Source organism: Pongo pygmaeus, chromosome 5 (genome assembly GCF_028885625.2).
Source record: "Pongo pygmaeus isolate AG05252 chromosome 5, NHGRI_mPonPyg2-v2.0_pri, whole genome shotgun sequence".
NCBI classification, from domain to species: Eukaryota; Metazoa; Chordata; class Mammalia; order Primates; family Hominidae; genus Pongo; species Pongo pygmaeus.
The window spans coordinates 150,455,853-150,465,824 of record NC_072378.2 but is presented as its reverse complement, the minus strand read 5'-3'; the positions used below and the strand labels follow the sequence as shown (position 1 = coordinate 150,465,824).

The following is a 9,972-nucleotide window of genomic DNA, read 5'->3' as shown; positions in this document are numbered from 1 at the left end:
TCTGAAAAACATGCCTGAGTCCTGATGGTAGGTCTTGCTTTCATTTCCACCCCCTCACAGCACACTCAGGGCCATGAAGAGGCCACGGCCTGGGCTCAGAGCTCCAGCTCTCCTCAGGGTGGGCCTGGCAGTTGCTGACTTCAGGGAGGGCGGCAGGGCTCACAACTGAAATAGGAGACCTGCCCTGGGTCCTTAGCATGTGCAAGGATAGGGTTCCTTGTAGAATCTGCTCACTTCATCTGTGTGCATAGCATTTGTCATTTTCCACATGCGAACATCCATGCCCAGAAAGCTGAAGAACCTTGCACAGGAATATTCAGCCACCATATCAGCTGACTTCCATGTCTGAATGCATGATCTCTAAATCACAGCCATTACAGTCACTTTTGGGCCACTTCTATGCCCATCCTGGGCTGGTCTGTGTGTGGTGGCCAAATGCCTGCAGCAGGGGTGAGGCAGGAGGGCCTGGGTGTGCACAGAGGCCCCTTCTCCTCTCACCTGGCTGTCCTGCTCTAGGCTCTCCTGCTGGCCTCCTTCTGCCTTCCTCCTGTTCCCCCAGTCACTGGCCCAGGTCACCCAGCCTCAGGGGTGGTGCTGCCAGGGGTCTTCCCAGTGGCCTACTTCCCGGACTAACTTGGGTTCCTTGTCCCCAGCCCTATGCATGGGAGGCTCTTCTCACACACGGATGCCCAGACCCACCAAGCTATGCCCCTCCGAAGTCTGAGAACTGCTCACCCCCGTGTGTCTGTTGTCCTGCAGACCGCTCTCCATGTGGCCCCTCCTGGACAGTGGCTCTAGTGCATCAGGCAAGAACCTTCTAGGCTCCTGTGTCCCTGCTCAGTCACAGAGGTGGCTGCCCTCCCATGACCCTGTCCTGAAGCAGAGACAGGCCCTGGGCTTGGTCCAGGCCTCCTCCTCTTTCCCACAACCTCAGGACCCTCGGGATTGATGATCACCAGGTGCAGGTTCTCCCCACATGAAGACTCATTCAATGGGGAACGGGCTGAGTGGCTGGCGGTAGAGTGGGCTCAGGAGCTCTGCCCACTCCTCACCCCAGGCTAAGCCCTCCCTTGCAGCCAGAGGCCACTGGGCTCCCCACCTCCCTCTGGCTTCTGTCCATAGATCTAGATGGTTCCATGGTGACTGAGAGGAGGATGCACTCGGGTGCCCCCTTTGAGGATGGCTGCAGGGACCATCCAGGGACTGAGCCGAGGTGCGGATACAGCCATGGATTTCGGTGTGGTTGGACATAGATGGGTGTGCAGCAAAGTGAGCCCCACCCATGCGTAGACCCCCACCTTGGCTTCTGCTCTCCATGGAAACACAATTGATCACATGATGATTGATCACGGTAGGCCTCTAGGGCTTTCTTTTCTTTTTTTCCAAAAGTCATAAAGGGATATAGAATATACTCAAAGACCTCCTCATGCTTTTAGTGGAGAGGCAAAGAAGGTCCGCTCTGGACTGAGGAAGCGGGTGCGCCCTGGACGGAGAGGGGCGGGGACTCCGCGACGCAGGCGGAGGGAGGGGGTGTGTCGCTGGCGCAGGCGGTGACGGGGGGCACCGCCGCCACTGTATGCTCCTGTTAAGTTTCTCACCTTCCTGTGCATCAGTGTTTTTACATTGGGGTAATAATAAATGCGTGTTGAAAAATTAAACGAAGCGGTCATGGAAGGAACCGTGTCCTGCCCCGCGCGGAGCCCGGTGACGCCGCCACCAAGCCGCGGGGGCGGGGGGGAGGGGGAGGATTCTCCCGCCGGGCCTCTGTCAGGTGACGAGCCCCGGAGCGGGGCGGGGTGGAGCATGCCCAAACAAGGGCAGCCGTCGGACCACGCCCCTTGGATCCCAGCCTGGGGCGGGGCGGAACCGGGCTGGATAGGGCGGTGCGGTCCAATTCACTGGCCTGAATGGGAGGCTCCGGGCGATTCCTCCGCCCATATCCGCCTCGACCCCGACTCCCGTCCCCTGCGCCCCAGGTCCCCAATGGCAGCGGCCGCTTGCCCCGCGTTCCTTCTGTGCTTCCCGCTTCTGCTACTGCTGTCCGGCTGGTCCGGGTCAGAGCGGGCCGGTGAGTTCGGGGATGGAGCCTAATCGCGCGCTGGGGCCAAACTTGGGGGGCTGTGGACTGCAGCGGGTTTCAGAGGAAGGGAAGCTTCTAGAATGACCGGCGCGATCTCCCCGAGCATCGCTCCCCCCCCCCCCCCCGCCCCGGAGTTCCCCGCTGCAGCTCCTTTACGCTGGGGCCGCTTACTGCAGCTGCAGCTCGCCCAGCAGACCAGGAGGGTTTTTAAAGAGGGCGGAAAAGGAACAGCAGGAGGGTGGAGGGGCCAAAGTGCTGCAGAGGGCAAGGTGGAGCGGGAATCCCTGATGCAGCTCCACAGCCCTACTCGCCCTCGGGAAGGAGACACCAGAGCCCCCGGAACCCTAGCTGGGGTCAGGACAGGGGTGAAGCGGGGTTCCACAGGGATGCGATCACAAATTCCCCCACCAACCACAGAACTGCTCTGCTCTCACCGGCTCTCCACCACAACAACCCTCCAGCACCCCTAGGGCTCCGCCCTGGAACTTCCCCTGCAATTTGCTGCAGGCACTAACCTGCACCCAGGGGCTCACCAAACACTTCCCACCATTCACCGCTTCCTCACCACTCACTTCTGCTACTCAGGTCTCATCCTTTCACTCCCCATCTCAGCCCAGCCCTGTCACCCCACAGGCCTCCCTCACCTCCCCATCCATGAAGGGGTCCTTAGCACCTCCCCCCACCAACTAGCACCTTGTCCCCTTTTGCCTGAGGACACACCCCAGCAAACACACCCCAGCCTTTCCACAGAACTTAGTGCAGGGGAGATGGGAAAATCCCATTACCCTCAGGATGACCCTGGGAGCGCCCGTGAGTAGAGGTGCCCACTTCTGCCCTTGGGTCCCAGACCCGCCTGTTCTTCCTACTGGGGAGACAGGGTTATATAGAATAGTCACTACGTAGACAGGAGTCAGCAAACCCTTTCTAGAAAGGAAAGGCTGAAGGCACTTTGGTCCTTGCTGGCCATGAGTTCTCTGTCTGTGTGTCAAGTCCTGTCCCTTTGTAGAGCAACAGCAGGCAATGGCAACCTGCAAATAAAAGGGAGACCAGATGTGGACACTGTCCTAGGTTGCTGACCCGAGATGAGGGCACATGCTGTGTCCTGGCAATTGCTGCCCCATCCTCTAGGGTGTCATCTCCAAGTTGTGTAAATTGAAGAGTCACAGGTGTGTCTACCCCGCCTGTGGCTTCTGGGAGGTGCGGATGTGATGGATGTGAATGGAGGTTCCATGGTTCTGGGAGGTGTGGATGTGATGGATGTGAATGGAGGTTCCATGGTTCTGGGAGGTGTGGATGTGATGGATGTGAATGGAGGTTCCATGGTTCTGGGAGGTGTGGATGTGACGGATGTCAATGGAGGTTCCATGGTTCTGGGAGGTGTGGATGTGACGGATGTCAATGGAGGTTCCATGGTTCTGGGAGGTGTGGATGTGACGGGTGTGAATGGAGGTTCCTTGGTTCTGGGAGGTGTGGATGTGACGGATGTGAATGGAGGTTCCTTGGTTCTGGGAGGTGTGGATGTGACGGATGTGAATGGAGGTTCCTTGGTTCTGGGAGGTGTGGATGTGACGGATGTGAATGGAGGTTCCATGGATCTGGGAGGTGTGGATGTGACGGATGTGAATGGAGGTTCCTTGGTTCTGGGAGGTGTGGATGTGACGGATGTGAATGGAGGTTCCATGGTTCTGGGAGGTGTGGATGTGATGGATGTGAATGGAGGTTCCTTGGTTCTGGGAGGTGTGGATGTGATGGATGTGAATGGAGGTTCCATGGTTCTGGGAGGTGTGGATGTGATGGATGTGAATGGAGGTTCCGTGGTTCTGGGAGGTGTGGATGTGATGAATGTGAATGGAGGTTCCGTGGTTCTGGGAGGTGTGGATGTGAGGGATGTGAATGGAGGTTCCATGGTTCTGGGCCTACTACCCCCCTCCTTTGCTGCTGGGTGGCATCATCGGTCCCTCAGGGTGATCAGGGACCCTCCCTGAAGCCTCAGGTGTGAGCTAAGGGCCTATCTTCCTAATGACCTAAAGGGTGAGGAGCACACCCTGTGATGGGCAGCTCTGAGGCTGTGTCATCACTGCCCTCCCATAGCTGGAGGCCCATCTCCACAGGGGCCCAGGACCACAGCAGGAGCCACTTTTAAATGAGGGGATTTCGCTGCTGTGAGTCGCACAGCCATGCTTTTGAGCACTAGGGGACCCTGTTGTGATTCTGCGGTTGGCAATTGCCATGAAATCCACATAGCACCTTTTCCAACCACACATGCCTCTGGGATCTTAGGGAGTCCAGGGTCAAATAGCCGTATTGGTAGGTCCAGCGTCACCCCTCATCACAGAGTGTGTATGGCTGCATCCCAGCTACAAGAGCAGAGTTGAGTAGTGACAGGGGAGGTCATATGACCAGCACAACCTATAATAGTTACTACATTAACTACAAACACTATCCATTCCCGGTAGAAATCCAGGAAATGTGAAATTACCATCGAATGGGTCTATGAACCTAGCCCATCCCTCTAAGCTGGACCTGACACAGGTGTCCATCTGTTACTTTGCCCCAAATGCACCTCATGAGTAACAGGGGAGCAAGTTAATGCTTCAGATCTCTGGAAGGAGGTTGGATCACACACTGTGTCCACCAGGAGTGTCTGGGTATTTGCTGTTTCATGGTGTACAGTTCCCAGAGTGAATGCCCATCTGGCTCTCTGGGGGAGGCTGAAGGAGTCATTGCAGTTGCTGTGGTATTGAAGGGGCCCACCAGGGCCTCTGGGCTCTCCTTCTAGTAATGGACTCTGGGTCTGAAATGTGGCTCAGTTCTCAAAGCTGGGCAAAGGAGCTCAGTTATTTCCTGGGGTGACTCATTTCAGCCTCCAGGTCATCCATCCTTGTGTTTTGTCTTTGTTTGTTGTAGTTATTTAAATCTAGCAGCATCTGGGTTGAGTTTCCATCTCTTTTGGATCCTTGACCCCTTTGTTCTATGAGCCATGGGCACACCTTCGTATGACTGAGGTCCCCAGCTGGCATTGTGACTTCTCTAATTATTTCCATCTTTGCCCCCTCCTTCCTCCTGACAGTTAACGGCCTCCACTTGAGATCTCTTATTTCAGGATTTTCCATCCCCATTACTACTGGGAGCTCATTTCAGGAACAGCATTTCCTACCCTCAACCCCAGCCTTCAGCAACAGGCATTCTGAAGGGCTTCAGATAGACTGCTGCCTTCTCCCGGGGCCTTCTTTATATGCTGGGTAATCAGGAGTCCTCCAGGCTTCCCATGAGCACAGAGAGTGGACATTGTTCTGGATTTTCATACTGCTTTCATGGTGCTTCTCTGAGCCTTTTGGCTCTTTCCTCTACACCCTGACTTAGAAGTTCTGGATTTTCCACTTCTTGCCCTGTGAACCATCCGTTTACAAGGTTCCAGGAATGCATGCTCATAGCAGATGGGCGTCTTCACCGGGGCTTTGCCAACGTGTTAAATCATGTGCCCCATGACAATAATCACTTGTTTATCTAAACTGAATTCTGCCCTCACCCCACCCACTGTGCTGGAGCATCCCAGGGCAGCCCCCACACACTCTCCCACCTCCTGCAGGCCACGTGGGCTGCTGCTGAGGGTCCTTCCCATCCAGGCCTTTTCCTGCCACAGCAGGCCTGGCACCTCCACCACAAGGTCATGTGCTGACTGATGTTGGCACAGGGCAGGTGGGACATGTCTGGAGGGGACATGTGGTTTCCTGGCTTCAGGAACCTTCCCCTCCATGTACTCAAGCAAGGGAGACGCTCTAGTCTTTAATTAGTTGACATGACAGCCTTGGCTGGGGCACATCTTGCTCTGCCAGCCCAGCCCCTCAGAGGCCTTCACTTGCAGTCACCATAAGGGGGAGGAGGAGTCTCAGATTCTACTTTCCTCCACACCAACCCTCTCCTGTGTTTTTCTTCCACAGACACACACTGTCTTTGCTATGACTTCATCATCACTCCTAAGTCCAGACCTGAACCACAGTGGTGTGAAGTTCAAGGCCTGGTGGATGAAAGGCTTTTTCTTCACTGTGACTGTGTTAATCACAAGGCCAAAGCCTTTGCTTCTCTGGGGAAGAAAGTCAATGTCACAAAAACCTGGGAAGAACAAACTGAAATACTAAGAGATGTGGGGGATTTCTTCAAAGGAACATTCAAATGGAGAATTTAATACCCATCAGTAAGTTTAAAAGAGTCCAGGACAGCAGGGAGTAGACACAGTAGTAACTTAGAGGCATTTATTGGTTTCATGTAAAAACTAAATCAGAAGTTTGTGTCACTCAAGAGGTTGAGGAGCATGGGCCGGATGCAGCAGAGAGAGCAAGTCCGGGAGCCAGGAAAGGAAGCAGGGTGGGGCTCAGGATTTGTCAAGATCAGAGCTGATCTCTTTGCAATGGGGAAGAGCCCCTCATTCTGCAGGCCAGGATGTCTTGTGAGCATGAAGCCCACGGACACAGCAGAGGATCTTGGCAGTTCCTCTTCAATGGACAGAAGTTCCTCCTCTTTGACTCAAACAACAGAAAGTGGACAGTGCTTCATCCTGGAGCCAAGAAGATGAAAGAGAAGTGGGAGAAGAACAAGGAGGTGACCATGTTCTTCCATAACATTTCAATGGCTTGAAGACTTTTTGATATACTGGAAACAAATGCTGGATCCAACAAGTAAGTGAGAGGCGAAAAAAGGCAGCTCTCTTGAGTTCAGATCTTATCAGCCCGTTGTGTGAGTGTGTGTGAGTGTGTGTGTGTGTGCGTGTGCATGTTTGAGTGAGTGTGAACATGACCCCCTCATGGGGGGCTCCTCCTGGGGGTGCTGGCATGCCTATGCTCTCTCATCCTCCTCTCCCTTCTTCTTCCTGATTCCTCTTCCTCACTGCACTTGCTTCTGCTCCACCCACTGTGCATTTCTCACCAGCCTCGAATCTGTGGGTGTCATAGTGTTTCTAGACCTTTTTCGTTATTGTTCCTTCCTCCTAGAATCACTTTTCCTTTCCTCTCCCCTCGTCTGTTTCTGTATATCCATCAAAACCACCTAGAATGCCAGCCCCGAGACCCTCCCCTCCCTGGCCCTGGGGCATCATCTCCTCTTCCGCCACAGCAGGAGGGTGGGCTGTGCTGTCACCTTGCTTCCCTCAGCAGCTGTGTGAGCTCCCTGAGGACAGGGGACACCCCCTCTCCCTTCCTAACCCAGAAATTGTCACAGCAGCTTCCCCACAGCATTGTGGGACAAAAGCTCTTCCAGGATGAGTTGTGGGGGCAGGAGCTGAGGAGGCATCCCCTAAGATTTGGGGCCTGGACAAGGGTTGTCGCTCCTGTGTTTCCATTTCAGAACCACCCTCTCTGACCCCAGGCACAACCCAACCCACAGCCATGGCCAGCACCCTCAGTCCCTGGAGCCTCCTCATCATCCTCCTCTGCTTTATCCTCCCTGGCATCTGAGGAGAGTTCTTTAGAGTGACAGGTAATGTGGGCAATATTGGGAGGGGAGCAAGAAGCAGATGGGTGAGGTGGGAGGATGCAGAAGGTGAATTCCCAGAGTCCCACCCATCCCCATGCCTGGGACCTTCTCATCCTGCCATGAGACAGATGAATGAGACCTGATGTCACCTACTGGCAATGACCTGGGTAGCTCAGCCCTGAGTTCTGATGGATTCTCACTGTCAGAACCAGAGGGAAAGGGAGGGGCCCACACCAAGGCTCAAGGCCTGTTGAGCTTGAGAGGGTTTAACCAATTCAGGCCTGTTTCAGAGCAGGTTCCTATTTGGGAAGGGAAGTGGTGTGTGGCCTGCAGGCAGCAGGAACTCAGGCATGGGCAGTCTGCACAGTAGGAGAGGAGTAGCAGGGCCGCTTCACCAAGGATGTCAAGGGAAAGGGCATCCCTGGAGAAAGCTAAGAAGAGAGTGATCTGGGAGAATCCCAGGAGGAAGGGGCTGTGAGGGCCTTGGCCCACCCAGTTCCTAAGGCTGCATTCCCAGAGAAAGCAGCTCGGGTCCCAGCAGTTAAGGTGGATAGTGAAGAGTAGAGAGTGTCCAGGGTGAGATTTAGGAAAAGGCCAGGCCCCTTGGACCCATGGGAGTCCTTGCCGGGCTCTGGGGCAATGCCCCTGCCATTCTGCTTCCTGCACACTCCAGATCCTGAGCCAGCTGATGGCCCTGCCTGGAGCAGAGTGGACTCAGGCAGGGGAGCTGAGCTGCTGCTGGAGTTCCATGCTCACCACTGAACTTGGCCAGGAATGAATGGGGCGGGGCAGGGACAGTCCCATTCAGAGTTATGGGTGCAGCTACCAGGGTAAGGAGAGGCTGAGAGCAAAGGGGAAAGAAGGAGGTTTGTCTGCAAGCCCACCCAAGGCCAGGGAACATGGATCCAGAAACCTCTCTTTGGACAGGGCTCCCCCAGGTCCTCTAGACCCTTCTATGAGAGGGTGGAGCAGTCCCTGAGTGAGGGTACAGACCCCTCATTACTAGCCTCAGTTTTGAGCCCCCATGCACTGTAGCAGGGCCTGGGCTGGCTCTGTGGTGTGGTGAAGGAGGTTGGAGGCTGGGACAGGCTACAGAGCCAGGGGTAGGGTTGGAGGGAAAAACATGTTCCTTATTTGGGGGAGAGGCTCTGAAATGGGGAGGGCCTGGAAGGGATCACCCAGGAGAACAGACCCAGGTTTTTCTCAGCCACTTAAACCAACACTTCATCTTTTCTCAAGGTGGAAGATGATATCAAGAAGACTCTGTTAGCCTGGTCTGGTTCTTGCTCTCCCTTCAGGGAGGCCGCCTGTCTACTCACCACTGTGCCTTTCTGGAAAGCAGGAGTTCAAGCCTTAGCAAGCCCACAGGCCCCAGCAGATGATGAGGACATTGTAGACTGAACATTTCATGCCACTCATTACCTTTGCTCATGATCCCAGCAGCCATTTTTCTTAACACCTTCTGCCACTTTCTCTCAGTGCTAATGGATGGAATTCCTGCACAAGTTTTAACTGAACAAGAAATCCCAGCAAAAAGCATTTTCTTTCTACTTTTTTGGTTGTGGAAAAGCAGACACTTCTCTCAAGCATGACCTTATTCTTCCAAACAGTATCGCTTATTCTTCCAGTGCGTGCTGGACTTCAGACCTCAGGGATCCTTTCGATGCACTGACCAAGAATTGTATTAATTTTTTTTATTTTTATGGTTTTTTACAGTTTCTCATTCTGTCAACCATACTGGAGTGAAGTGGCATAGTCTTCACTCCCTGTAATCTCCAGCTCCTGAGCTCAAGTGATCCTCTAGACTCAGCCTCTAGAATAGCTGGGACTACAGGTGCATGCCACCATGCCCGGCACATTGTTTTATTTTTAGGTAGAGATTGGGTCTTCCTGTGTTGCTCAGGCTGGTCTTCAACTCCTGGCCTCAAGCAATCCTGCCACCTTGGCCTCCCAATGCTCTGGGATTACAGGCATGAACCACAGTGCCTGTTGTAGAGATTTTAAATTATTTAATATGGAAAAGTATTATATTCCTGATTATTTTATTTAGTAATTTATTAGCCTAGACTTATAGTTAAATAAAGATGTCTATTTTCAAAGAACCTTATTGACTTTGGAATTTTGGTTTATAACCCAGTAGAGAATTAATGGAATTTCATTATTCTGCCATGCTGTTTTTAGTAATACAACTAGGGATGCTGCTAGATATCTTTTGGAAACAGAGACTTTAAAGATCACTCTTAATTTATAAGCAGCCTGGCTGTCAGTCTATTTACAAGCAGCCTGACTATCAATCTTCACCACTGTCCTGATACCCTAGGGGGCTGGCAGATAGTCCTGCCTCTATCCCTGCTTCCAGAATGTGATGCTTTCTGGTTTGGCCCCAGCCCACTCCATGCTCGGCAGTGGCTTTTCTCATCATT

General features: G+C 53.6%; 1 pseudogene; it reads left to right on the top strand.

Annotated features, from left to right (window-relative positions):
• The first annotated feature begins 1,872 nt into the window (after positions 1-1,872).
• LOC129039402 (UL16-binding protein 1-like) lies at positions 1,873-9,639 on the top strand (annotated as a pseudogene).
• Positions 9,640-9,972: the final 333 nt, after the last annotated feature.